The sequence below is a fragment of the Camelus bactrianus genome, chromosome 10, assembly GCF_048773025.1.
Source record: "Camelus bactrianus isolate YW-2024 breed Bactrian camel chromosome 10, ASM4877302v1, whole genome shotgun sequence".
Taxonomy (NCBI): Eukaryota; Metazoa; Chordata; class Mammalia; order Artiodactyla; family Camelidae; genus Camelus; species Camelus bactrianus.
The window spans coordinates 33,090,144-33,113,440 of NC_133548.1; the positions used below are offsets into that span (position 1 = coordinate 33,090,144).

Genomic DNA, 23,297 nt, shown 5'->3' on the forward strand with positions numbered 1-23,297 from the left:
TGGGCAGTCGCACTGCGTGGCTAAGAACACGAACACCGGTTCCGATCTCAGCTTCCCCGCTCGCTAGCTGGGTGACGCTGGGCAAGTTTCCACATAGACTGCATACATGTAAATGATGATTACCATCATCAATGCCATTATTTACACTAACCTAGGAAAACAAAATGTTTATGCTAGATGGACTATGTTAACAGGAGTGAAGTGCCCTATAGGCAACAGGCAAATCATGATACATGTTATGATCACAATCATAATGACAAAGTAAGCCATCATTACATCAAGATAATAACTTGTGTGCCCACCCCAGCCTTGATGCTTATGAAATGTTTATGAAATGTTTTCATTCTCACCTGAGGGCTCACCCCTTTCTTTGCCCTCCCCAGCTCTCTACCTGTCAGACGAAGTGATTCCCATAACCAGAAACTCCAACCAGTAGAGGTAGACATGCAGGCATCTCCAGTGAGGACCAGGTACCAGCACTTTCCCTGAAAAAGATCTAGCAAGAATACCACTCACCAGTATCCTGAGACTTTCCCCAGCTCACACCTAACCCATCTTCCAGGGGAGCGACTCCATTCAGTGATCTAGTAAATGCTCTAGTCCCCAGACCTAGAGAGAGGAGCCCTGGACACCTTAGAGATGCACTAGGAGTGGGCACACGTGACTATGGTGAGACTAGATGAAGTCAGCTTGAGATTTCTCACCAAGACAGGGCAGAAGTAGACCATGCCATCCCTTTGTCTGGACCGCCACCATAATTGTGACACTCAACACAGAAAAAAAGATTTGAAGGAAGCAGTGATCATCCCTAAATAGTGACATTATGAGTGATTTTTCTTATTCCTTTTACTCTTCCATGTTTTCAAAGATTGTTTCACTGGACACCTTTTCATCTCCATAATGGAGAAAAAATCAACTTTTTAAATGTGTGAAAGAAATGAATCTTCAAGTGTCTGCAGGAATTTTAGGTGGCATGATGTCAAATAAAAGTCATGACTTGATATTTTTTTCATGTTAGAAATGTTACAGAAGAACTCCCTAGGGTATCAGCAGGATTTAAAAATCAGGGATTTAACTGCAGGAAGAGAGAGGATTAGAACTGCAGATGACACAAAAAGAAGAGAAAGCTGGCATATTGAGGGTACTGCTAAAAGCCAACATATTTTTGACAAACTCATGCTCAGAAAATGTCCCAAATACGTACTGAGAAACATTAAACCCTTTAAAACAAGACGCAAACTTAATACATCCATATGGTAAGAGTGTAAGATAATGGTTGAAAAGTCATTGTACTTTTGCAACATAGCATTTCCTTTTAAACCTCTCTGTAGGACCCCCCCCCCCAAAAAAAAAGATTAAAAAAAAAAAAAAAAAAAAAGACACGCAGAGTAATTCCTTTAACTGCCTCAATGGCCAAAAGTTTAAAAACTCTGCAATATGTTTAAAGTTAAAAACAAAACAAAACAAACAAAAAGAAACAAACAAACAAACAAACAAAATGCCACCAAATATCCTAGGGGGAAATACTGTTTATTAGGTCCAACTTTGAGAGTGACTAACTGTGGAGAAACAATGCAAAGGTTCTAAATATTTTTCCCAAAAGTGGCAAACATTTAGAGAGGATGTCCCAGACCTTTGCAAATCTCTAAGATTTATAAATTTTTTTAACAACATAATTAAGCTCTCCCAAGGCAATGGCATCTGAGAAAATTCAGGGGCTTCTATCAGACCCCCTGCAAATACCAAATTAAATACTGTCACGTAGAGAGACAGAGCCCGGCTTGTCTGTTACGTCCAGCTCTTCACCAAGTTCTGTCAGTTCTTCGACCTGAACACGTCCTGAGTCTGGAGACTCCTCTCCACCATCATTGCCTCTTGACTAGACTAAGTCACCACTACATGTGGCCTGGGTCACTGAGCAAGATCATGTGGCTCGGAGTGTGGATTCTGCTTCCCATCTCAGCTTCACTGCTTACTAGTCGTGTGACATTTGGTAACTCCCTTTTTGAATAAAGAATAAAACGTGTCTCTTATCCGTTCCTGGCTTTTCCACCTGTCACGTTTGCACTGCACGCAAGCGTCTACAGCTGAGGCTATCTCAACGCTGGTTAAGAGCACCCTTGATGCATCTACTGCAACCTTCCTCCGAGCCACTCATCCACCAGTCCGGAAGCCTTCCACATCTAAATACAAAACGTCACCTCCCTTTCCTAACCGCTTTGGTGGCTTCCCACAGCGTGAAGGGTGAAGGTTCATTTTTACTCTTCCAAGGTCCTCACCCCCTCCTCTGCTTTCATCTCACGTCACCTCCCCTGCTGCCTGTGCTCCTGTTATGCTGAGCCTTCCTGCATTTCCTCCAACTTTGGCTCCGTGAGGGCAGGGACCACATCTGGCTTTGCTCATCACTTTATTTCAGCACCCTGCCAAGCACCTGGAAAATGCTGCTCTTGACAGTAACAGCTCACCTTTGCGGAGGTCTTACTGTGCCTGGATAGGGTTCCCGAGTGCTTCATTTATATCATCTTATCACAACTCTATGGCATCAATACTATTACTATCCACATTCCACAGATGGAGAGCTAGGGTTGACAAAGCCAAAGAACCTGCTCAAGGCTGCAGAGTTAGTAAGTGACAATGAGGACTGGAACCTGGGAAAGAAGACTCTGGAGTGTGTGCTCTCAGCCACTATCAGAGATGCTCCATCAACATTAGTTAAATGACTAACTGATTAACTGTTTCCAGGGTACCTAATGACTTGATTCCCAAATGTAAAAGATCCAAATAAGTGCATCAGCAAAATTGAGACTTATCACACATTCATGGCCTCTGGAGTTGTCTGGAAAGAGGGTTAAAGTCATGAACACAGAATTCTTATTAGAGAGGACCTGAGGTCATCTCTCTCACAGAAGATTCGATGGGTCACATTTACTGTGTTTTTGGTTTTTTTTTAATCTCTTTCACTGACGTTGATGCTTCTTAGAAGAAGCATCTCATTCACTTTCGTGAATCCTGAATGACAGCTGACACTGGGCTTGTCCCATGGTAAGTGCTCAGAGACAGGTGGTCAGGTTGCCAGCTTCCATTACCAGGGGACATCTTAAGAATCTGAATTTTTAAAAGGAATCTGAAGAACCTAGCAAAGTCTTGAGAACTGGCTGACAGATCATCTAACTGGAAAAAGAATCACATTGGTGCAGGAGCATGAATGGTTTCAGGCTTCCTCTTCATGGAGAAGGGGAGGTGTGGAGGGAGACCCCAAATATAAAGGGTGATTTATAAGGAGGAAGGACGTCCTCTGATCTCCATCCCCTCTGAGATGTAAGAAACAGAAAACGGCTCTCAATTAAATGCGGTGATATTTGGATTTTTAAAAATGGCAGTGCCAGACCTCATATTTTGATGAACTATAAAACATTTCCCTTATCCATCCCTGTCCGTATCAGCACTGCACGTGACAGTGTGGCTCGCTGAGACGATTCCGTGCCCTGGGTGGAGAGCATCGGCTTGCACGTTGCTCAGCCATTATCCGCCTTCTCACCTTTGCCACTCCAAGGAGACTTTACTTCAGTCTTCCTATGCTTCTGTGTCCTATCTTGTGAAAACAGAATTCTCATCGAATTGAAAAGAAAATGAGAGCAAGTCAAGTATGAGCCCAGTGACTGGCCTATAATTAAGGCTTGATTAATGGTAGCTGCTATTATTTTTATCATGACCAGTATTATCATTTAATTATTTTTCTGGGGGAGTTAGTATATTTGAGAGGGTATGCATTGACATCAAGCTGCAGAAAGGCATCATTCCACAAAGAAAAAGAGACCCAAAAAACAAACAAACAAACAAAAAAAAGAACTATCATATAAAAGAAAGCATCCTTTCTATAAAAGCCATTCCACATTGGAATAGTATACTGCCAGGCAGAAGCAAAGAATATGGACTCTCCAGTCAGACTAGAGTCTCCAGCAGAGACTGGCTTAAGCCAAGCTCTAACCCTTATAGCTGTGTGGGCAGAACAAGTCACTTCACCTTCCTGCAGCTTAGTTTATTCATCTATAAAAGAGGGTAATAACGGTTAGCACCTACCAAATATGTAATGTAAATGTTATTATTTCCTTAGGAATCAGAGGAGGTTATTCAACCTCTTTTTATGCAAAAACTTTAGGACAAGCCAATCATGCAGGGTACATTTAGAATGCTTCAGGGATAACGCCAATTCTTGCACTGAAAGTTAATCTAGGTAATTATAGCCATGATCTATTTTAGGGAATCTTAAAACAGAATGCTAGCTACATAGAGACATGTTTTTAATACTGTGCAAAAGAGGATTAAGAATATGTACTTGATTTTATGCTCATATACCACAAAAATAAAATCGGTTCCTAGAATGTGTATGCCCTCAAACCCCCAAATAGACATACACAAACCTAAAGGAGAACTGGGCAAAACAATGTCCATCTTTTCCCAGGCACACTTTTGTAAAAAGGTAATTAAAACCTGCCTATCAATACAGGCTAACAAAATAAACTTAAAGAAACATATTCCCTGTGGATTTGCACTGCCTCTGTGCTCCAATATAATTTTATAACATTTAGTTTACAAAAATTGACTAAAGAGATATTTAGTATATTGCTCTGCAATGCAACATTTAATTTTATAGCATAGATAATGCATTTCTTTCTACAAGTGTATCAGTTTCTTGATAGCACCAATAAGCTGCTTCAGTCATTAAACAACATATGAGGAACGAGTGAAGCTACAGATTTCGTTACTGAAACACACAGATTAATTTTCAGCTTATGAAGCCACTACATGGGTTACTGGTCTGCAGACCATATACTTAAGTGGGAAAAGAAAGCTCAGCCCACTTGAATGACAGATTGTACACACATTAAAACTTTGGATGGATTCTCAGCACCCATTGGATACAGATGAAGATGCCTAAGATGCACTCAGCACTCTGCGGGATCTAAGCCCATGAACATCGTCAGCATCCTCCCCTTCCACTCCAACAGTCAAAGTCCTCCCTGCCTCTGAACCTGCACACAGGCTGTAACACTACTGCCTGCTTGGTCACCACCCTTCCAAATCTACCCTATGGGATTTAAAAAAAAAAAAGAAAAACAGCGAATTCCTATACATCCTTCCTAGTTCAGCCTATGCTGATCTCCCCACGATCACCTTTGTGGACCCCGAAACTAGGTCAAGTTTATAGTCATGCACCCTAGTGGACCCTCTGATACTTCCCAGCATACATCACAACTGTCACTAACTAATTCCTTAAATTGATCTATGTCTTTCCAGGAGATTACAAAGACTGAGAGGACAGGCACATGTCTGTTTTGGATTTGCTTTGGATCCTTTGCCTATGACAATGTCCGACACACAGTAGCCACTCAGTGACTATTTGCCAAGTGAAGTTTATATTATTCTTGACACAACACAAAACGTGCATTTATTATTGTCATCATCAGCCTGCCTAGACGCCAGCTTACAGGGGGAGGGAACCCTGGTATTACTGATTACAGTGCGTGTAAAAGAAAGTGCACATACTTAAGGCCAGAGAGATCTGGCTTCAACCACCTGCTCGGCTTCTTACTAGTTTTATATACCTCGAACACAAACAGCTCCTCTGAACCTCCCTTTTCTCATGTATTAAATTAGATTTAATACTACTTTTCCCATGCAGTTTTTGTAAAGCTGAAAATTGCATATAATGCATTTATCACAGCCCCGTATCTATGACAAACATTAAATAGAAACGCCTTTACTAAGATTAAATGCAGCTCCTCTCCCTAGCCTAATATAAACTACATCATTGAGACCAGAAACAACATGAGAACAATGATTGGAATGAAAAGGAGGTGGTTCTTTACCATGAAAGATTAAAAATAACTTCCATTTCCTAAAAGTTCCCATCGACTCACCCAATTAGGAAGAGCACAAAATGAATTTTGTGACAAAGTGTTTGTTTTCAAATCAGTTCCTCTCTTGTCACCGAGGTGGAATTGGAGTAAGGAAGCGCAGGAAGGAAGGTCAAACATTTCAAAGGTCATCGTAAGAAAAGATAAAAAGTGTTACTGACTTTCAGAAAGTATACATTGAAAGTGCTCTTTAGGCTTTAAGGGACAGTATAGGGTGAGAGAGCTTTGGAATTTGACCTATAATCACAAATTGGTTGTACCAAGTGTTTGTTATGTGACCTTGAGAATGTTACCTTAAGTTTCTAGGTCAATAAAATAGGGATAATTGCACTCGCTCCAAAGAACTGACTGAAATCAAAGTGTGTACATGCCAAGCACTTAACAAGGTGTGTGGCTCATGGTCCATGTTCTGAAAAACAGGGCCTCCTTGGGCTCACCTGACAGTTAACCTGACCTAAGAACTTTGCTTTCTTCAAGGCATGTTAGAGCCTGCTTGCTCATACAGCTCTTTTCCTTTTGATGAAATCCCTATAATGTGGTATCTACCCCATGGGAGGATCAAAAGAAACATGTCTGACATACAGCACCTAAGCGGTTGGAGGAGGAAATTAAACCATTTACTGTGTGCATAATTAGGAACAGTGTCAGAGGCTTATGATGTTATCACAAGATTGTGTCATAAGAAAACGGTTTCCCGCTGTGAGACAGACTTCAAAGTAAAGTCGAAGAACTGGTAGTGAGTTGGGGAGGAGGGAGAGAAAAGGAAAAGAGGATTTTAGAGACATGTAATAAAAAATAATCTCTTGGTGTTCTCGTCTTCCTAGAATACACGGTAATCTTGGCAACAGAGTCAGATGCTCTCTGGTAAGAGAATGAGACATCTGTCGACCGTTCCTAACAGAGACAGTTCACGTTGCTCCATCACATTTCCACACCTCTCAACTCTTTCGACATATTTCTTCAAAATCTAATGAAGAAATGCAGGGTCTTCCAGGACACAGGTCCCCTGGAAGACCTACTAGAAGCTTTCTCAGAGGGAGAGTTTAGGGAGGCTTAATTTGCCCTCATTCTCAGCAGTTTTTTTTCTTGGCATCTTAGCTCAGAAGCTCAGTTCTTGAATCTGGTTGGCTTCCTTTAACAGGGTGTTGATGCTACGTTCACCAACGGTGCTATCCTTGATAACACCCTGCCGTGATGCACCATGGTCGCCTTTACGTGCAGAATCTCCTCCAAGCTTTACAGCAATCTCAGAAGTATTTACTGTTTTATCCTCATTTTATGGATGAAAACACTGAGACTGAGCAACTGAGGAACTTGCTCCAGGTCCCTCAGTAGTAAGTGACAAAGCCAAGGTTCCCACGGGAGCCGTGTGATTCTCCACAGCCCAGGCTCTTTCCACCTGTGTTTCGTAATGCTACGCATCTGCTTTCACACAAACTTTGTATGTTTAGTTTGGCTCTTATCCAGGACAAATAGTCCTGAATCCTTCTGAGGTGAAAAGAAGAAGAGAGAATCATACCCACTTAATAATTTAAAAAAATTAATTCTGAATACTAGGTTTACTTGTTTCTGTCACTGACCAAATACAAATTGAGCTTGGGTTCACTTGACCACCTGAGCCAGCGAGGCTGGTGACCTGCAGTTCAATCTGCGTGTTTAAAGCAGTGGTTCAGATGGACCTCTCTTTTGAGAGAACATAAAAGGTTTCTGGCTTTTAGCTGGGAGCTCCATCTCGGGGATTGTATCACCACATTTCATCCTGGTATAGATCACAGAGCCGGTGTTTCTGTCCTGGTCTGCTTTTTGAGGGATGTAGTTATATTTCTGCCCTACTGCTGTAGCTGGACGTTCAGAGCAGACTGCCTAGAAAGGAATCACAGCTGCCTGAGTTCAAAACAATTATGTAGTTATCGTGAGCCATTGCTCTTTGTGTGCATGCATGCGTGCGTGCGTGCGTGTGTGTTTGTAAATATGTATGTATGTGTGTTTGGGAATGGGTGCAGTTTTTTAAAAGGAGAAAAATAACTCCTTTTTTTCCCCTGTTTTCCTGTTATCTGAATTTATTTTGTCTTATGAAAACACACACAGTATGTATGTATTGGGAGCTAGCCACAAATGGGTTAAATGGAACATCTCCATCCATAGCAGATCAGGTGTGAATCTATTAAAACTACATGGTACTAACATCTTTTACATTCTAATTAGCCAAAGATCTGTCAATGTCAACAGCCACGACACCTGGTGGGAGAAAACGCGGTCTACTGATGCAGGGTCACCAAGGCAAATTCTAGCAGAGCAATAATGCAGTCAGAGGATTCAATTTTAGAGCAAATATTCAAAGAAAAACATAAATAAATTGCATAGTTGAATAGGAAATCATGGGGATAAATACACTGTTAACTCAACACCCTAATTCTTCATAGAACAAACTTACAGTTAAAGAATCTAATTTCCATTCATGGCATAAGAAAAGATTAAAAGAACTCAGACCCCTTTTGTGCCCTTTTGTGACACCCTGGCTTCTACTGTCCTTAAACATTATTATATCTCAGGATCCTGATGGCAAATTTGGGAGGTATCACTGCTGATTTAAAAATTAAAAAAAAACAAAACTTCCACAAAATCAGATGGGGAAAAAAATTATTCCCCTCCTTCACCTCAAGGAAAATAACCTTGCATTCATAATTTCAGATACTTTCCTATAATCTCCTTATCTCTGGATCTGGCATGAATCCAACTGCAGGGTACAACCTATGATAAATGAGGGAACGAGCTTTCTCATTTATTAAATGAAGTCGATGAGAGTTTCATCTTGCGAAGGGTCACTGAAAGGAGAGAATCGAGGCTGTTAATTTCAAGGGGAAGATTGCTTTCAAAACGTCCAACTAGAAAGAAGATAAAAACATTGACATACTGCAATTAGCGCAGAGGCTCCTGGTGCACATGGAGAAACAGATGCTTCCTGAACTTTCTGTCATCATCATTATTATACTTTGGAAAGAATCAGAAAGGAGGTGCGTGTCTAGCCCATGAGTAAGTCATGAACTAGTTGAAGCAGTTTACACTTTGATTTTCAGCTCTGCTTCCAAACATGATTTATTGGCTGCACATTTATTCCACCAGATGTTTCACCAAATTGATCTACTTGTATGGATGAAATGACCCATCGTATCAGAAGATCAGCCAACTGCTCCAATGGGTTGATTAATTGTTTCAAGTTATATTGACAATTTGGCTTGACCCAAAGACTTGGCCTTTGCAGATGCAGAATTGAGTGTCATATCCAAATAAAAACAAATAAAAAAAAAATAGGCTCCAGTAGATAAAAGGTACAAGGACATAGGCAGACAATTCAGAGGAATAAAAGCAATTAGCTAGTCAAAATAATTTCAACCTCATTAGTCATTAAAAAAAAAACATTAACAAGTACCAGTTTTCACTAGCCCAATTAGCAGACAGAACTGATGCAAAAATAATTCATATCCTTTGACCCAGTAATTCCGCTGTGAGTATGGTCCCATCAGAGAACAATCAATATGGAAAAAAAATGTGCACTAAGATGTTCATTGGAGTGTTAGTTACGATGGTGAAAATTTGGAAACTGAAATGTCTAAAAGCCTGTGAAAGGTTAAGAAGATTACTGCCAATTCTCACAATAGAAAAATATGAAGCTGTTTTCTTAAAATGATGCTCATAAAATGTTCTGGGAAGCATAAAATATATCTAAAATCTATACCGTCTAGACCATGCAGTGGATACGGCCTCTGATCACCACGTGGCACTGTAGCATGCGTCTTCCGGCCAGCTGTTTATCATATTCTCTTCATATCTCTTGGAAATGTCCTTTTGATAAACACATTGCTGCATTTTACTTGCTAGAATGGCAATTATGATTAATTTGGATGCACGTATGCTTGTCACCCATCAGGCATCAAATGATGCTCTAAGTACCCCTAGAATCTTCTCCAGTCTTTTACAGGGTAACAATCCTTTAAATAGCAGATTTTTTTTTAATGCTAAGTGAAATTTCAAATTCAATTGCCATCAATAAGGAATAACACACCTGCGTCTGCACATTTTTCACATGGAGCTCAGAGCGTATCATTTCTTATTTCCTTGCTGGCTCCTGTCACTTTCAAGGAAAGAATGACCACACAACTGAGAAGAAAGTGAAATGGTACTTCCAAATGCAATTAAGCTTCAGGGTTTATCTCTACGAGCCAACGACTGCACCCTGGGAATTCTGGTGTCCTAGTAAGTCTTGGTGATCAAAGTGGCTTTCTATCCCCTAACAAGTAACATCTGGACTCTCCTGTGTGGCCCTGAAGACCCTCTCCATCGTGCATCCTACACACAGATCCAGCTTCTTCCCACATTGCTTCCTCCCATCAGTGAAATTCCTTAAAAGACTGAGATACCCAATGTCTTACTGTCCCTTCTTACACCATATTCTTCGTCCTGGTGTGCCTCTTCCTATCGTCTACCTTTATATTCTTTAAAAAAAAGGACATCATATACTTATTGGGGGCCATCCTGTGTGCTAGGAAGTTTTGGAGGCATTTGGGATACATCTTTAAGCGAAACAGACCAAGATCCCTGCCCTCACTGGAGTTTGCATCTTGGAGCAGGGAAGACAAACAACAAACGTGTAGAGTAAGTAGAGGAGATAGAATATTAGAAGGTGAAAACCCTAAGTACAAAAAGTTAATAAGCAGAGCAGGATAAGGGAGGGCAGGAGTGCAGAAGATACAAGCAAGCTGGGAAGAAGATGCAGGCTCTAAAAAGTATAAAAATTATGGGCTGCAAATGTCTGTGCTTTAGAGGAGAGAGTCCAGTTTTTTCAGGCAAGAGAATCTGATTTGTTCTAGATCACACAGCTAGTTAGTTCAGCCCTAAGAACTAGAACTCAAGTATCCTAAGGGCCATTCCAGTGGTCTTCCCATTAGAAGCTCTTGCCATGTCTGTGTTACGTAGGGATAAAAGGAATGGGTTTGGGAATCAGAAGGTCCCAGATTCAAGCCTTGGCTCTCTTTTTTGGGCAAGTTACTTAAGTCCATTACCTAAGCCTTTCTTACCTAGAAAAATGAAGATAATTACAGTACCTACGTCACAGACATGTACAAAGTTATAAGGAGTGTCTGAAACCTTGTAAGCACATGTCAAATGGTATTGCAGCTTTTTGTTTGTTTTTAAATCTCATTAGAATTCCAAACACCTATACCATAACAATGAACAGTAGGTACCAGCTTAGATGTTAACATTAAATGAGCATCTATTATATGTAAAAGTTGATATTGCTCAAAGATGTGTCATACATGTGATGAGTAGATTGTAACTTTTCATGTCAGTGGCTTTTTTTGTGTTGTTGCTTTTTATAGGAAGTGGACTCTTAGAAGGTTTCAATGGAAAAAAGAAAAAAATCAATACTCCTTCTACCTAAACCAGTCAGAGATCAAACAAAGCTGGAGGTCATGGTAGCAGATGAAATTCTCCTCCTTCAAACACTGAATTGAGAAAAACTGACTTCTCACAATGCTGTCTAATTTTCTGGAAGGATAAGAGCTTCAGTTTCTCCTCTGATACAGAAAATCATAGCAATCAGGAGAAAGGTATATTTTTATAAGAAGAGCATCTTTCTGAAATTTATCCAGGCCTCCAATAAGAGCAATTTGAAATGTATCTTAAAGTATAGATTCCATCCACAGTCATCTGTATTTTCTCAGGTGCTCTCTGACAGCACAGTATGTATTTTCTTCTAGACTCTAATCTAATCACCTTGAGGAAAGAACCCATGTCTTATCCAGTGCTTCCTCTACTCTCAGTTCTTAGCACACTGTTTCACTAACAGTAGGAACCCAATAAATGTTTAGCTAACACATGGATTAATACATATCTGGCTTCTTAGCTTATCCTTAGTAACTTAGCAGAGTTCTGATGTGCCACAAAAGAGGAAAGAGTTCACGTACGTTTCTGCATAAAGGCAGAAGCTAGGATAACCGTGTCACAGATATCGGTGGATCTCAGTGAACCCATCTCCCATGTAGAACCTCTTTTCACGTTAATTTTGGGCTTGGCTGCATGACGTGCTCTGAAGTAATGCCATCACCAAGTATCACATGCAAGCAGAGCTCGGTAAGCACTTGCACACGCAGGTGGACTTGTCTTTCTGGAATGCTCCCTCTTGGAGCCCATCCACCATACAGTAAGAAAGCCAGTCCAGCCTAACAGTGGCTGAGATGTCACATGAGGGAAAACAGAGGTGCCCCAGCTGACTGGCATCCCCTGCCAGCCATGAGAATGAGATGATCTTGGATGTTCCAGGGCTCTGCTGAGCTTCCATCTGCTTGTAGCCTCGTGTAAAATCCCAGCCAACACCACATGGAGCAGAAGAACCACTCATTGAGCCCAGCCAACCCCTGATCAGGAGGAATAATCATTGCTATTCTAAACCACCACACTTTGGGTTGTTGGATGTGCAGTAATAGTTCATGGAAACATAAATAAGAAGATCACACACTTTAGAGCTGGACAAGCCTGGGTCCTGGACTCCTTTTCTGCCACTTACCAGTTTTGAGACCTCTCGGCTCATCACAGAACCTATTACTATCTTAGTTTCCTCATCTATAGAGTGGATAAAGACCTCACAGAACTGCTGTGAGGATCAGATGAAGCGATGCCACATCTAGCAAGCACCCCCAGACAGTTAGGTGTCACTGTGATCATTGCTGAGGTAACAGAAATGGCACGGACTTCATTCCTTGGTAGTGTTATAGACGCAAGCCTCATCTGACAGTTCCACCTGAGCTGTGTATCAGCCACTTTGTCTCTCCTTCTCCTTAGCCTCTGCCAGAGTCACACGTTAAGAAATGTATTAGAAGAGTAAATGGAAAAGCCTCCTTTTCAGACTAGCCTCCTGCCCTCCCTCCTGGCCTCCACTCTCACTCATCCACTCAGCAGCCAAACTGACCTGTCCAAAGTCCTAAACCATCTCCCATCACTCTCCAGTTTTAAACCTACCTGTGGTCTAGCACTGAAACTTGAATGGATCCCAAAGCCCTTCCTCTGGCCCAGATCCTAGCTGACCCATCACAGCATCCCTCGCTCATTGCCTGGCCCTCCTCTTTCCCCTCTGCAACGTCCTCTCCAGCAAGACCAGCCATCTTCCATCTTCAAACACCCAGAGCTCATCCTGACTCAGGGCTTTGCTTTTGCTGTTTCTGCTCCTTGGACTAGATAGATGTTCACGTGTCTCCCAGGCATCATTCAGAGATCAACTCAGACACCACCTCAGAGAAACCTTCCCAGACTAATTTAAGCAAGCCATACCTCTCTCAGTCCTCCTATCACCATGTTTTGTTTTGTTTTCTTTCTTCTTCCCTTAGAACTTGATAAAATATTCATCATTCATGTGTTTGCAAGCTCACTGCCCATTTTCCCTCCTGGAAAATGAAAGTCATATGATACCAGGGTTTCTGCCCTGTTCATTCTTTTAGCCCTTTTACCTAGAGCCAGGGTTCACTGACTATGGCCCACGGGCATATTTTTCTTTGGCACATGACCAAAGAATGGCTTTTGACATTTTTTTAATGGCTGAAAAATGTCAAAAGAAAATCACTATGACATGACATGGGGAAATTATGTGAAGTTTAAATTGCAGTGTCCATAATTAAAGTCTTACTAGAACACAGCCACATTTATTGTCAATGGCTCCCATTGCTTAAAAATGACAGAACTGAATAGCTGCAAAGCAACAGACATCACATGGTCCACAAAGCCTAAAATATTTACTATCTCACACACACACACACACACACACACACTGCTGACCCTGGCCTAGATCACATACACATGTGCGCGCACACACACACACACACACACACTACTGACCCTGGCCTACAGCACTGTCTGACTTATTACCAGTAACCAACCTACATGGGTCCGAGGAACGATTTAAAAGGACAAGATGTCCAATAGTCAAATTCCCCAGGACTCAAGCACAAGCAACAGCCAGCCGGGAATACTTTTCCCCATGAAAAGCCAGTTAAGTACACGTTTCTGACTAGGCCCTAAGAAGTCTTCTAGGTTCTTTAATCTTCTCCAAATGCATTCTGTTTTCATAAAAAGCAGAATGCAAAGGCCTCATTCTCATCAAGGGTTCTAACGGTTCACACACACAGAGCAAAACTAAAAGAACAAGATTGGAGATATTTGGAAAAAATTAAACACAGATCTCTTAATAAAGCTGAAAATAGCTTAATAAAGCTGAGAATAGGCTGCTGGCATCCCGAGGCTTGTTTATTTCTGTTTAAATAGATGACTTCCCATAGACCGTTATCAGCGCAGCGGGGACCCTGGGGGAGAAGTGCTCTCTTTCCCCTGTGCATTTTACGCTCTTTCCCAATGAGACGCAGCCGGAGTCTATAAAAAACCACCTGTCAGTCTTGATAAAAAACAATAACCATGGTCAAGTAATGCTGACACTCTCAGCTGCCCAATTCTGGAGGGCTCTAAACAGATACGGAATCATCTCATGGGAGAAGATCAAGAGTTGGACCATCTTTTTTTTTGTAGAAAGGTGGATGGAAGTATTAAGTGAAAGAGTGATAGGGTCGTTCTCATGAGAAATGCTGTTGTCGTGGTTGATTTATTTACCTGAAAGAGAGGAGCAGAGTGAATGTCAGGACCGTGGGGAAGTCTGGGTGGCACATGTTCTGCTACCAAGGCTGGGAAGAAGTAACTGGAACTAGGACAGACCCCAGGCAGAAGCTAGCCTCTGGGCAGCTTCCCGGGGCCATCAGGGGAGTAGATCAGACCTCCGGCATACAATGAAAGGTGACTGAGGAGGACAATAGGCACAATTTCAAATGAACTCCAAGGCCATTTCCAGAAGGAGTAAGAAATCAAAATGCTCCTGCAGCAGAGCACCTGGGAAGAAAAGATGACCAGTTTCTAGGTCATCCAGTTCACTGTCAAGGAGGCATCTGGGAAGAGATGAAGGGAACTAGAGGGTGCTGGAAAGAACAAACTGTCGAAGCATGCTCACAGAGACCGATGGAGAGCACCATGAAAAGGAACAGAAAGGCTCGGAAGAGAAGCTGCCTAAGAAAAATAATAAATCTTCCTAATCGCAAGAATTAGAGACAACTACAATGAGGTGTTTAATCAGCTTCATTAATCAACGTAACGAGTTCATTCCTCAAAAAAATCACTTAGAAAAATCAGATGTTCCCCTTAAGTCTTAAAAACCTCGCCTTGTAGATAAACATAATCAGGGACAGTTTTTGTAGGTAAAATGAGTTCAACAATAATTACATGCAAATGAGAAATGAGAGGAAAGAGTAAAAGGTTTGAGCATCAGGTAATGGGGAGAAGGTGGCTTGTGATGGTAGCTCTCCCAGTCAGCGTCCTCCCTTGCTCTCTCCTACTTCTCCTTTCTTTCTCTCTCCCCTCTGAAGGCACAACTTACTCCAGGGGGCTTTCTGATTTCCCCTCCTGTGTGCTGTCTTCACGCCCTGCTTATACCTCTGTTACAATACTCATCACACTCCATTATACAAGCAGACCTCAAAGGTATTGCAAGTTCCGTTCAAGACCACCACAATAAAGCAAATATTGCAATAAATTGAGTCACCCAAATTTTTTGGTTTCCCAGTGCATATAAAAGTTATGCTTAAATCATACTGTATTCTATGAAGTATATGATAGCATTATGTCTAAAAAATCAAAGTACATACTTTAATTAATACTTTATTGCTAAAAAATGCTAATCACCATCTGATCCTTCAGTGATTCATAATCTTTTTGCAATCATAACATCAAAGATCACTGATCACAGATCACCAAGACAAATGTAATACTTAAAAAAAAAAAAACAAAGACAAATGTAATACTGAAGAAAAAAAAAAGTTGAAATATTGCAAGAATTTTACCAAAACATGATACACAGACACAAAGTGAGCAAATGCTGTTGGAAAAATGGTGCTCAAAGACTTGTTCAATGCAGGGTGGCCACAAACCTTTAATTTGTTTAAAAAAAAAAAAAAGCAATAAAGCAACGAACGATAAAACAAGAGATGCCTTTAACTGCCATATGAATGTTGATTCCCTCAGCCCCATGGGATCCTAGAGAAAAAGAACATTGATTTGCAAGCTGCATCCTCAGTGGCTCACACAGTGCCCAGCTCAAAGCAAGTACTCAAAGGACGACAAACAGTATTAAGGAGCAAGTGAGTAAGTAAAAGAAGAGATGGACAAAGTTACTGTGCAAACAAGTGTCTTGCTGCTCGCAAGAATAAAATTGGGATCAAAATAACCTAATTCTATCACGACATGAATACCCTAAAAAGAAAGGATCCATCCTGGAGACTTTTCTTACCCGGAGAAAACGTGTTCTTTATAAATCGTCTTCCAACATCCTTTTCTGGTATTTGGTGTATAGTTGATTTTTGATACCATGCTTTTTTACATAAATTGCATCTTTTATCAATTTGAAAAATCAAAGCTAGATGGAGTACCTTAGGTGTGCTCTAACCATAGTCTTACATGGTTAAATAGAATTTCATTTGAAATTCCTTTGCATTTCTTTCCACAATACTACTTAGATATCCGGAAGTCTCGACTTCCTCCTTTGCTATCACAGATTTCTGCACAGTAACTTCAAAATCTGTTTTCTTTCCTTTTTCCCATACCCCATGTTCCATTTAGGAGATGATGCAAATGCCTAAACAAACCCAGCTGTAAGGAGAATGACTCCCTTTTTATCAATGATAAGATCTAAAAAAAAAAAAGAAAAAGAAAAAGAAAAAAGGAAGAAAAATATCCTGGACAAAGTAGAGTAACTTTGAGGAACGTATTAAGTGGGTAACAATACATATTTGATTTATGGATTTAGTTACTATGCGTAGTTGTATTAAATGCATTATTTAACAGGTGATAGTAAATAATAGATTAATTTAGCAATACTACTTTCTCCTTTACCATGACATCATGAAATCATTTCATTTAATCTTTTCCCATGAATCTTGACCTCAAGGTCTTCCCCAACCCAGAGCCATTTTTCAAGTCCTTTAAAGTTTTCCAAACCTATCACCAGCCCATCTAAGTTGTTTGAGATAAAGTGTTGTTTGTATCTGTATTTGATGCTTTCATTCGAAATTTCAAGCGAAGTTACAAGAATCCAATTGTATAATATTAGGACTTCTTATTTCCCCATTTGTCTAACAGGTAAATACATGCGATCATTGCAATGTGACGAAAAACTGAAATGTGTTATTAAGTGATTTTTAAAAGGCAGATATGTAATGACACTCAATACTTGGCATTGTGAGAACATGTTCCCGGGAATAATGACAAATTTTTTGTTGAGGGATCATTTTTTGGTCTCCTTTTAAAATTTATTCTCCAGATAATTTCTATACAAATCCCAAACTGGCATAGCTAATGTCACTGTCACCCTCCTCCAAATACTTTGTCATTCAAAATAAAAGAACTGGGAGAACACCTGGTAATGTAAGAACATTATAAGGATTTCAATTTAGGGCAATTCCTTTTTCATGACGGATAGAAAAGGGAAAAAACACTCCCCTTGCATTTGGACATATCTCTAGTTTCTCTCCCCTTTGTGGCCACATCCATTCATTTACACTACTTTGCATGAACTAAATTTGGCATGAACTCTAGCAAACCAGATGCTTTAAGCTGATTAGAGCCCAGACCAGAGTCTTTCTTAGTAGATACTATTTTGATTCAGGCTGTGTTGGTTTTTATGCATTTGCAAAATCCAAATAAGATATTCCAATTTTTAAGTTGTTTTGTGAAGGTGAGCCTTTTTTTTCTTCCATTTTTAATACATCTCCTTTGTCTTTTCCTTCTGTTTCTTGGAGCAACCACAAATGCAGTCATATGAAGCTTCCCGTGTCAGCACAAGCAAATTCATTTTGCTGTGAAGGCGACTTCACCACACTGAGTTCCTAGGTTACACAAGTAGTCGGGGAGATCCCAAGAGCCAAGTGTCCCCCTTCAATAACCATCCAGCTCTGTAGTCAGCTTCCCACAGATGTTCTGCGTATTCCCAGCTGAGCCCTCAGCAATGCTGTCAGGTTTTTTTGGCTTTTTTTTTTTTTTTTTTTTTGCAGTCTCTGTAATGATCCAGAATGGGATATGTTTCTTTAAAATTCTCCTATTTGCAAAATTCAGCATTTCTTGTCCACTTCCTGTCTTGTTTCAGCAGCATATAATTTCTTTTCTATGTTTTGTCTCTTTTTAATCTGCTGTTATTACAAAGAAGTAGTTCAACTATCTGATTTACCGGAGGCGATGTTTGATACTGGATTCAGGTACTGCTCTCCTCGTTATCTAGATATCCTGCCTTTCCCATCCTGGGTGGTCTGCGTCACCTACAATTTGGGGAAGTGGCCATAGCAGTGGCGGTTAGACACTGGTGCCACTGGCTTGATTTTAATCCTGGCTCTCGTATTTACAATCTGATTGACCTTGAACAAGTTGGTTAACTTTTCTGGGCTTCAATTTCTTTTCAATATAATTGGCATATGTGAGGATTAAATGAGCTAATATATGTAAACCATTTAGAACAGTATTTGACACACATTAAGTGTTCAAAATATATGAGCAGTCACTTTTCCTATGGATTACATCAGGAGATGGCCGTGGTTAATGAAGAGAGATCTATGGCAGAAACCTAATGTACTTTCACACAACAGTATGAGGATTTCACACACAAACCTGGCCATTTAAAACCATTTAAACACCTGGATCCTAGAGCCACAGTGTGGGAATTGGAATTCAGGCTTCACCTCCTGTTAGTTGTGTAATCTCAAGCCAATTTCTTAACCTCTATGCGCCTCAGTCTTCTCATCTATAAAATCAGGATTATAATCATCATAATCTAATATGATTGATATGAGAATTAAATAAATGCAAAGCATGAAGAATAACACATGGCACATACTAAGCACAAAAAAGTTATAGTCACTAAAACCATTAGCTGTCCCTTCAACCCCATTTGGTATGTATTTAATTAGCACCTACTATGTGCAAGGCCCTAAGCTGAATAATACAAGAGACAGAATATGAGCTAAAATATGATCCTTATCCTCAAGGAGCATATAATTTATTAAGGCTCAAGTCAGGTAGATAAAAAATGAATGTAAGACAAAATGTGAAATGAACAAGTTCAAAAGTCCAACAGGAGGTTTATGCGCACTCAGAGAGGATAAAGGGGAGTGCCCCTGGAGGGGGGTGACCAGAGACCTCCCCACAAAGGACAGTGCTATTTGAACTACACCTTGCAGAACGGGTAGACTTGTAATAGGCAGAGACTAAACTGAGAGAAATGCCTCAGTGAAAGGAGTTACATCCCATGGGAGGAAAAGAAATGGTCATATTTAGGTAAATGAAGATACCTATATTGGCTGGAACATGTGGCATATCTAGGAAAACTGGAACCCCTTAGACTGGAAAGAGAGTGTGGACTAAAATTACAGAGAATCTTGAATATATTCCGAATTGAGGGAACAGAGTAATGGCAGTCCAAACACTGCCGTAAGGAGATTTGTCTGATGCCAATGTTGAAAATTAACTGGAATAAGGGAAAAGCAAAGGCCGAGGAACTCATGTTTTTCTGTGTGTTTCTTAACTTGTGGTTTAAGTGGCTTATGGTAAAACAAACTATGAGAAAATGAAATTAACAGAGCAAAATATATTAAAATCAAATAATAGAACTCAAAGAGAAAATTCCCTAGAGGATAAAAGGGCTGAAGGCTTTCTTCTGTGCTTCCTAGCAGCCAACGCACATTATCTAGTAGATGGAGGACACAAATTCATAGTTAAAGACACAAGTTTCCTGGGTCCTCAGTTCTGAGAGGAGCCTTCCTTGTTGACATTTTAAATAGATTCACCGTTTTCCCCAAAATTCAGAGATGTTCCCTAACAAGATTTTGCACACCACAAAGCTGAAGTGAGGATGTTAAAACATCCTTCGATAAAAGCAAGTCTGTGAAGATGGTGGTGAGGAAAGAGATTTACAGAGTGATACTGTCTAGTTGTCCAATTTTATATTTGATATCAAAATTTGAGATGAGACAAGTTTTTTTTTTTTTTTGCATTTTTTAAACTGAAGCATAGACAACCTTTTTAGACAGTCCTTGAGAAATTATACTGATGAGAAATAGTAGTACCGTCTGGTCACTTTACATACCAAAGACAAACAATCAATTGTTTGAAGTCACTAAGTTTTGAGCTGGTTTCTTAGACAGCTATAGACAATCAAAGCAATTTATTTTAACTTCTACAACAATCTTATGAAGATACGAATTTAATTTTATTTTTTAGGTGAACAAACTGGACATCAGAGATTAAACAACTTATCCAAGGTCACACAGCTCCAACGTGGAAGGGCGGGGATGAATGTCAGCTATGCCGCCTGGGTGGCTGAGTGATCTGTAAGGTTACTGACTAAAATATAACCATAAGGAGAGGTTCATTGAGAGAAAAGTCACATAATCCGTAGTTGGAATTTAGACAAAGTAGAATAAACTGTAAAGCCTAAGATAAAATTATCCAATAATAGTACAGAAATCTTCTCAAGCAACAGAGCCAGCCTGCCAACCACCGGTTTAACCGCCTCGAGGGCTTTCGCGTTCTCTACAGGGGAGCCATCTTGTAAAGAAAGGTTCATAGACTGAAGCCAAACAGGAGCATTTTGCAATAGATTACTTCTTCTAATCCTCTACTCCTATATGTGAATTCAGTCCATTCTTTTCTTCCTCTCTTTTAACCTTCCCTCCTACCTTCCTTTCACAAATATTTAGTGTGAGCACAAAGAGCTTGTTGCTATCCTAGGATCTGATGCCATAGTGATGAGTAACCCCATCACTCTGGTTGCCAAGGACCGTACTGTGTAATAAGGTTAATGAGAAGGAAACCATGTGATGACAACCGGAGAGATAAACACTAAGTAGGGGATACAGAGGGCTTTGGGGGACCCGGGAGGGGTACTCCCCTCAGTCTTAGCAGGGAAATGGAAAGAGTTAAGTCAGACTTCCCAGAGGTGGTGAGAATTTAGTCCTTTAGGTAAGAAGGAGATCATCTCCTAGAGGAGGGAAGAACCAAGACCACGTGCAAAGGCCTGAACTAGCAGGAGTATGCGGCTCTTTGACAATGAGCTCTGGGTGCACTCTCTCCTGCCACACTGTGCTGTTACTGGGGTGGAGAGAGCAGACAGAAATGTTACACCTGGGGAAGGAAGCAGAGATCAGAACATGGAGGGTCTTTCGTGCTGTGCTCAGTTGACTTTCTCTCAAGGGTAAAGGAAAGACACTGAATGAAAGGGTTAAGTATGGAAGCAACATGATTCTATGTCCTTTTTAGAAAGATCATGCTGAGTGCACTGTAGAAACTGGGAAGTTACCAAAGATGAGAAAGGCTAACAAGAAAGGGGGCATCAGTGAGAAAGAAGAGAGGTGACTGGATTTAAGAAATAAGGGAGAGATAAGAGGACTTGACGAACAAGTAGATATGGTTCACTACCCTAGCTGAAAGTCAGTTACAAGCCCATAATAGAATCGTAAGTGAAACAACTTATCCACTAAGTTCCAAGGACAGTAATAAATTAATATAATTTGCCCAGTTCTCCTCAGAATTAGCTTTCGGAATGGTATATAATGGATACGAATGAATATGATAATTTCTAAACGATGCCAAGCTCTTACCATTTGACAGGCACAGTGCTACCAGCTTTATGTGTATTTTCTTGATCAATTTGCCAAACAACCCTATGAGATAGCTACAACTATTTTCTCCCTCTACATAAGAGAAATGTGAGGCCGTATCACCCATATCATTCATTTTGGTGGATTCAATAAACATACATTCTGATTCTGTAGGTACCAGTCATTATACAGAGGACAAGAAAAAAGAACACATGGCCTTTGCCCTAGAGATGTTCATAGCTAAGTGGGAAAACCCAGTAAGGATAAGTGAAAACTCCATGATGGTGTGCTGCAGGCCATCACAGCACTCTAGTCCAAAACCTGTTGGAAGATTCTGGAAACAACCATCTTTAACAGAGAGGGAAACTTCAGCTCAAATGCACCTGTCGGCATAAACTCCCACTGTCAAATAAAAGCCAATAGCTGGGCTACTGTCTGCATTTGGGCTGGCTGTGCCATGCATAAACTCCCCTAGCCATGAGAGAACGGGGTACAGAGTGGGTAGAGTGGGTTGAAGTAGTTTGGGTTCTTGTGGCACTGGAAGTGGGGGTGTTTTGAGGCAAAAATCCACCCCTTCTCCACTCATCAAACCATGCCTCTGGTTCCAGGTCTACACCAGCCCAGAGGAAGGCACCTTATGGGCCACTGGCAGCCCTGGTTAATGGCGTATCTCATGTCCAATAAAAGGAATAGCATGACTATTTTATAGCTGACTTACGCCTGCTTGTCGTGATCTTCAAGAAAGACTTGTATATAGGGTTGAAGGTAGTCATTCTCTCCTCAAATTAAATCCCCTCAAACGAGTGTCTGGCTTTCCAGACCCTGGGTCCTGACTTTACACTTAATGAGGACAAGTGAGATCAAAACAATAGGATAAATCAGAGCCTTGTGGAAACCATAAGGACTTTTTCAGGTCTCAGTCCAATGTCTCTAACTTGTGGTCCATGAACCATGACAGAATCCAAGGGTTATAGCTGAGATACAGAGGATTCTAAAATATTCTTAAGGATTTACTATTTTTCTCAATCTCACTTCTATCTGCAAGCTATTTCTGCTGGTAAGACTGCAATAAATTTTTATAATCATTGCTTTTATTTTCTACTTGAGTAATAAATATTTCCCAGCACTAGTAAAATTATCATTTTTGTTTGTGTTTCTCCCACCTATGACCTTGGAATTACTGTACATAAAATATAGTGAGCGTAAACATTTAAACTAGCTCAGTGTTTTCTGTTTTCTTAGGTGCACTCTTTCTCCAAAAAAGAGATTAAAAGAAAGTAAACCATGAAGGATTGTGAAACAGTTAGCGTGGAGTTTTCAGTACACTGTTCTATTTGTGTAGCAAAGATTCATGGGCCCGGTGCCTGTTAATTGGGGATCTGACCTCTAGACTCTTGAGCCCAACTGGAAGAAATCTGAGTCCTCTTTCCAGGAAAGCTGCAGTGCTCAAGGATGTCCATGTGTGAAAAATCACACCAGCAAAAAGTCCTCCCTCACATGCACAAGGCCAGGGGGAAAGATGGGGTATCTAGGATGGAGCAGAAGCAGTCCGAACTAGCTCAGCTTTAGGGTACCTTTTTATTATTAAAATTACAATGTATATTTTGTAGGCAAATTTTATCGCACCAATTAACTCATTAACAATCTCTAG

General features: G+C 40.5%; 1 protein-coding gene across 2 annotated transcripts in view; it reads right to left on the bottom strand.

Moving 5' to 3' along the window:
• Nucleotides 1–23,297, bottom strand: part of NELL1 (neural EGFL like 1) — a 755,554-nt gene that overhangs the window by 252,613 nt on the left and 479,644 nt on the right. The window lies entirely within an intron of this gene.